Source organism: Ixodes scapularis, unplaced genomic scaffold (assembly GCF_016920785.2).
Source record: "Ixodes scapularis isolate PalLabHiFi unplaced genomic scaffold, ASM1692078v2 PGA_scaffold2__306_contigs__length_199485367, whole genome shotgun sequence".
Taxonomy (NCBI): Eukaryota; Metazoa; Arthropoda; class Arachnida; order Ixodida; family Ixodidae; genus Ixodes; species Ixodes scapularis.
This window is the reverse complement of record NW_024609857.1, coordinates 133,889,699-133,895,158: the sequence shown is the minus strand read 5'-3', so window position 1 is coordinate 133,895,158 and position 5,460 is coordinate 133,889,699.

The following is a 5,460-nucleotide window of genomic DNA, read 5'->3' as shown; positions in this document are numbered from 1 at the left end:
CGCACTTCCGGTCTAGGGCGGTGGGCAGAAGTCGCCGTGCCAGACATGCATTCCTGTGTTCCTTTGGAAGAAACGAGACAAAAAACCTGCCTTTTTGTAAAAATACTGCGACGGGGGCTGTACCAAGAGAGTCTGGAAAGGTTTGAAGATCAGTTTTCATGTGTTTTTGCCCCCTCCGTTCGTCCGAGAACGTGGATAGTAGCCGTGAAAAGGGCAAACCAGACGCTGTCGAACTACGATTGCGTGTGCGGGCAACACTTTGTGGTCGCCAGATGTATTTGCTTTGTTCCAATATGAACGAGAGAAAACCGCCAAGTTGTCCGAACCACACGCGGGTTCAGTGCGTCTTGAAATTCACACGGCCGCCTGTTCGTTCGAACTCTCGTCTGCTCTTTCAAACTTGTCTGCTTTTTGTCGTCTGCTCGTTCAAACAAAAGCGGCCCGTAGAACAATCTTTTACCCGGTGATTGCAATAAGAAGTAATTGCAGGCCTCAAAAGACCTAAGTAGGCTCGGTGTAAACAGTACATAGAAGATGTTGATCATTGGTACCGGTGGCCATCACCGACTTGTTACGCTTGGTCTGTTCCCGCTTCCGATTTTCAGTATCGACGTCGATCGTCGCCCTACCTTCTACACTTTTGCCAGCACGAGCGACGTCGCTACCTAAAATAGCTAGAAGAATCTCATCATGGTTTTGGCGTCCATTCTGCGGCGTTCATGCGAATGAATCGCCGCACGTCAAATTATTTACGGAATGTTTAGCGGCGTAACGAGCCTTGATAATTTCGCTCAGGCGATTAAAGTGGCAAGACATTGCGATGAGGACGTAGAATCGACAATTCCAACGCGAAAAAGAGTATGCAGACCCACACAGACACCGACAACGTGACATTCGAATGGTTTGTTGACGCGGGACGCGGTGCTTCTTGCCCGTACTCCATTACGCATGCGTTCGAACTGTCGTCTGCTCTTTCAAACTTGGCTGCTTTTTGTCGTCAGCTCATTCAAACGACAGCGGCCCGTAAACCAAACGTTGACCCGGATAATTGCGATACGAACTAAGTGCAGGCCTCAAAACACTTTTGAAGTTTGGTTGGGGTAAGTGCTAAGTGTAAACAGATACAAGAAGATGTTGATCATTATTGTTACGAGTGGCCATCACCGATTTGTAATGCCCGATTCTAGTTGCGGTTTTCAGTAACGACGTCCACCATCTCAGATACGGTCCACGCTTTTGCAGTCCGAGCAACGTCGCGTCTGAAAACAGCGAGCAGAATCTCATCGTGGGAGTCAGGCTTTAGCGCCAATTCTGCGGCGTCGACGTGAAATGAATCGCCGCGCGTCACATTATTCACGCAAAGTTTTGCCTCGTTAGTTTTGCTGAAGCCGCTCAAATAGTCAGACATTCTTAGGAAGACGTAGAATCAACAATTCCAACGCGAAAAAGAGCACGGGGACTCCCACCGACGCCGACAACAACGCAATTCAATGGTTTGTTTACGGGCGACGGCGGGCTTCTTGCCCACCATCCACCGCGCATGCGCGGCGCCGGTGGCGTCCGCTAGGGGCGCTCCGGTTTGTTTGTAAACATGAGTTGGTGTATAGGTCCGGGACCTATAAGTCCCGGACCTATACGGCTCGCCCCCCGTTTTCCGCTTAGCGTCTCGCCCCAGCTGCAAAAGCTAGACGGATTCACTGGCGGATCCGCAAGTGTAGACGTACCATAAGACCTGCTCCGCAGCAGCGCATCCGGTCCTCCGCTGTCGCAAAGGCTTAAAATCAGTCTTTTGTACTTTGTTGCAAGTGTATGAACGGCGCTTTAACCCGAGGACTCTGTCAGCTGAAAGAGGGCAACGCAAAGGGGCACTCAAACGAAATCTAAGATCGTCTATTTCCACTATCGAAGTCGACATCTCAGCTAAGGTTCACGCTTTCGCAGCCCGAGCGACGTCATGACTGAAAACAGCGAACATAATCTCAACGTGCGAATCAGGCTTTAGCGTCTGTTCTGCGGCGTCCACGCGGAATGAACAGCCGCATGTCACAATATGCAAGCGAAGTTTTGCGGTGTAACGAGCCTTGTTAATTTCGCTGAGGCCGCCACAGTAGCCAGACAATGCCAGGAAGACGTAGAATTGACATTTCCAACGCGAAAAAGAGCACGAGGACTCAAACCGACGCAAGAAACATCGAATTCTAATGGTTTGTTTACGGGCGACGGTGAGCTTTTTGCCAGCACTCCATCCCGCATGCGCGGCGCCGGTGGCGTCCGCTAGGGCCGCTCCAGCTTGTTTGCAAACATGAGATGGTGCATAGGCCTCTCTGAGAAAGGAGAAAAAAAAAGTGAAAGCAGTTTACAACTCCCTGTAACGCCGAATTGGAGCGCAGCCCTTGAGGAGGAGGAGGGAAGGGCACTGAGGGGAGGGTAGACCCCTATTCCTCCTTCTCCTCCTCCTCCCCTCATTCTTTCTTTAATATGCTCCGGGGCGGTCACCTGACCTCGGGGGGAGGGGGCCACGTAACCTCGGGGGGGGGGGGGGGGGAGGGGGCTCACGTGACCTCGGGGAGGGGGGCCACGTGACCTTGGGGGGTCACGTGGCATTGGGAGGGGTCACGTGACCCGGGGGGTCACGTGACCTTGGGGTGACCTGGGGGTCACGTGACCTTGGGAGGGGTCGCGTGGCCTTGGGGGTCCGTGATCTTGGGCTGACCTTGGCGGGTCACGTGACCTTGGGGTGACCTTGGTTACGCCGACGGCGATGGCGACGCCGCTCAAGCCGGAAACGGGCCCCTAAGAGTTGCGCTCTAAAAAAGAAAAAGAGGAAAACTAAAGCGGCGGGGGGGGGGGGGGGGGGTGCGGCACGAGAAGAAAAAGGCTGCACTGGAGAGGGTTCGAAGAGGGCAAAAGATAGCTGGGGAAAAGCAGGTCGGACCTCCGTTGACGCGATCAAGTGTCGATAGTCACAACCCAATGACCATTTTCCAGTAAGAATCTCCTCATGCGTACCCTCACCACCCCTCCCCCCCTCCTCCCCCTTTCCCGCTGTCGCAATTTTCGCAGGACAAAGTTCCGGTCGATCAACATTATCAGCATTTATCTTTGCGCGTATTTCGTCTTTTTAGGCCATTCTTGTTTGTTTAAACCCTAGAATGCATCATAAAATTCAACGGAGATTAATACAACAGCACAATGCCAATGTATTCTGACAAGCTCAGGCAAGTTGGGCTTCATTTGTAGTTCGAAGACCATTCCGCAGACTGCGCTCGTTACTGAAAGAAAGTCGATTGCAAGCTCCTCACGCGGTCAGGACGCCGACCTCTCCGAGGCGGACCAGACCGCGGGGGAAGTGGTGAAGGACGTCCGCTGTTCAGCTCGGAAAAGACCGTGCATTGAATTATTCCTAACGTATCCTTTTGGTCTTTTATTTGTCTTTATTTTGGATTTACCATCTTAAACACCAACATCATCACAATTCGGTGTCTAAGAGAGGACACGGAGACACTTTGGATCATTCGGTGTTATTCGCTGCGCAATGGATTCAAAATATATCGTAGATTAGGCACGTCGTTAGGCTAGCACGGCGAAGGGCTCATAGAGTCGGTCGAAGAGAAAGCTGCGTGTGAACGGGAGCAGAGAGCCTCCAAGGCAGCGGCGAATGAGAAGAAAGCTGAAATGGAAGGGCGAGCACTACAGCTGCGGTTAGCACTAACGAAAAGCGGGGCCTCAGCAACGGGCGTGGCAGCATCGGAGAGAGAGATGTGATGAAAACAGCCCACAAAGAAAAGCTGTTTTTAATGATATGTCAGAAACAGAGGACCACCTTGTGACAACATGGCAACAAGTTTTCCATCTCCCATTGAAACACTGCAGGCACCAAAGCCACACCAAACGGAAGCCGGTTTTACTGGAAAAGTTCTCGCTGGGTGTTGATAGTTACATACTTCTTTGATGCCTCATCCACTTCTACCTGTTGGTAGGCGTCCCGGAGATCTAAGTTCGAGAACTTCACGCCTCCCGCCAACTTGGTCCAGATTTCTTCCACTCGCAGCACTGGGTACGTCTCAATGTCTGCCGGCTGATTCACGGTAACCTTAAAGTCCAGACACAGCCGGGTCTTTCCATTCTTCTTCAGAACTGGAACCAGCGGTGCTGCGCACTCCGACGTGTGCATCGGACTCAGGATGCCTTCACGCTGGAACCGCTGGAGCTCTCGCACCACCAAATCCTGAAGTGCGAACGGCACCGTTCTCGGCTTAAAACCCTTGGTCTGGCGTCTTCCGGCACCCTTATCCCATCGTCATCGCCAGTTGTTGCAGGTTTATATTTACACAAATATATATATACAAAAGGAGCGAGCCAGCGTGGCCCGCAGCCGAGATCGTCCTGTCGGCATTCCATCTGTCTCGTGGCCGCCCGCGCTCCGTCCCGACTGGCAGCCTCCCGGTGCGTGGCACTAGCTACTGCCACAACAGAAAGCCTCTTCATGTTTCAGAAGTAGTGCAAAGTGCGTCGATGCACAAGGCGCGTGCAACGTGCAGCTCTTGGGAAGATCATGGCGGCGCAGCGGATCACCGAGCTAGATTTCAGCCGCCATAAAGTTTCCAGAAGTGGCGCGCGGCACGTGCCTCGAGCATTTCTACAACAATGAATGGCGCCACTTTTCCCAGGACAGAGGGGCTTTACCACAACACCGCCTCAAACACTATCGCTGCCCGGCTCACTGGAAAGGGGACTAGGCGATCAAAAACTGTTTTTTTAAAGAAAGTTCTTCATAACTTTATCTCTCGGTTGCTCGGACCAACCGAGCCACTGAGAGAAGTGAGCGCCGCGACAGGCCGTTTGCGAGCTGAGAGTTTCGCGACGTTCGCGAGATGTGATTAGGTGACAGCAGACACCACTCACAGTACAGTTACTCAACTTGACTCGACCCTAAACTCGACCCAACACTCGCCCAAAAATCGTTGTCAGAAACATGGCTGTCTTTTTTATTAAGTTTTATTTGAAAACTATTACTAACTATTGCTGAGGAATAAAATACTTCTCAAACGAAAAGAATGACTCCATCAAGAGGCGCTTGCAAGTTGAAGCAGTTGAAGTATTTTAAGCGGTAGGAGTTTGAAACGCAAAAGCATTTGGTAGAAGTTAGGTTCGAAGTGGAAGCTTTGGAAGCGGTTCGAGCGTTGAAACCGCTGGAGTTGATCGCTTGATACTCGAAACGTGTCACATTAGCTGACAGAAGATAACTTTGCAGACTTCTTCCATAGATTCGAAGCGAAGGTAAGAAAAATGTCTCTCCTATCGCTTATCTGGTTTTTCTTGAGTCAGGCTGGTTTCAGCTATCAAAGGGAGTGTACGGGTCGGCGGCTCTGCGTATAGATGGCCGCGGCTGCTATGGGCGCAAAACGGTATGGAGACCTGTTTCGATTTGTATGAACTGGCGTTATCCTACCCTCTATG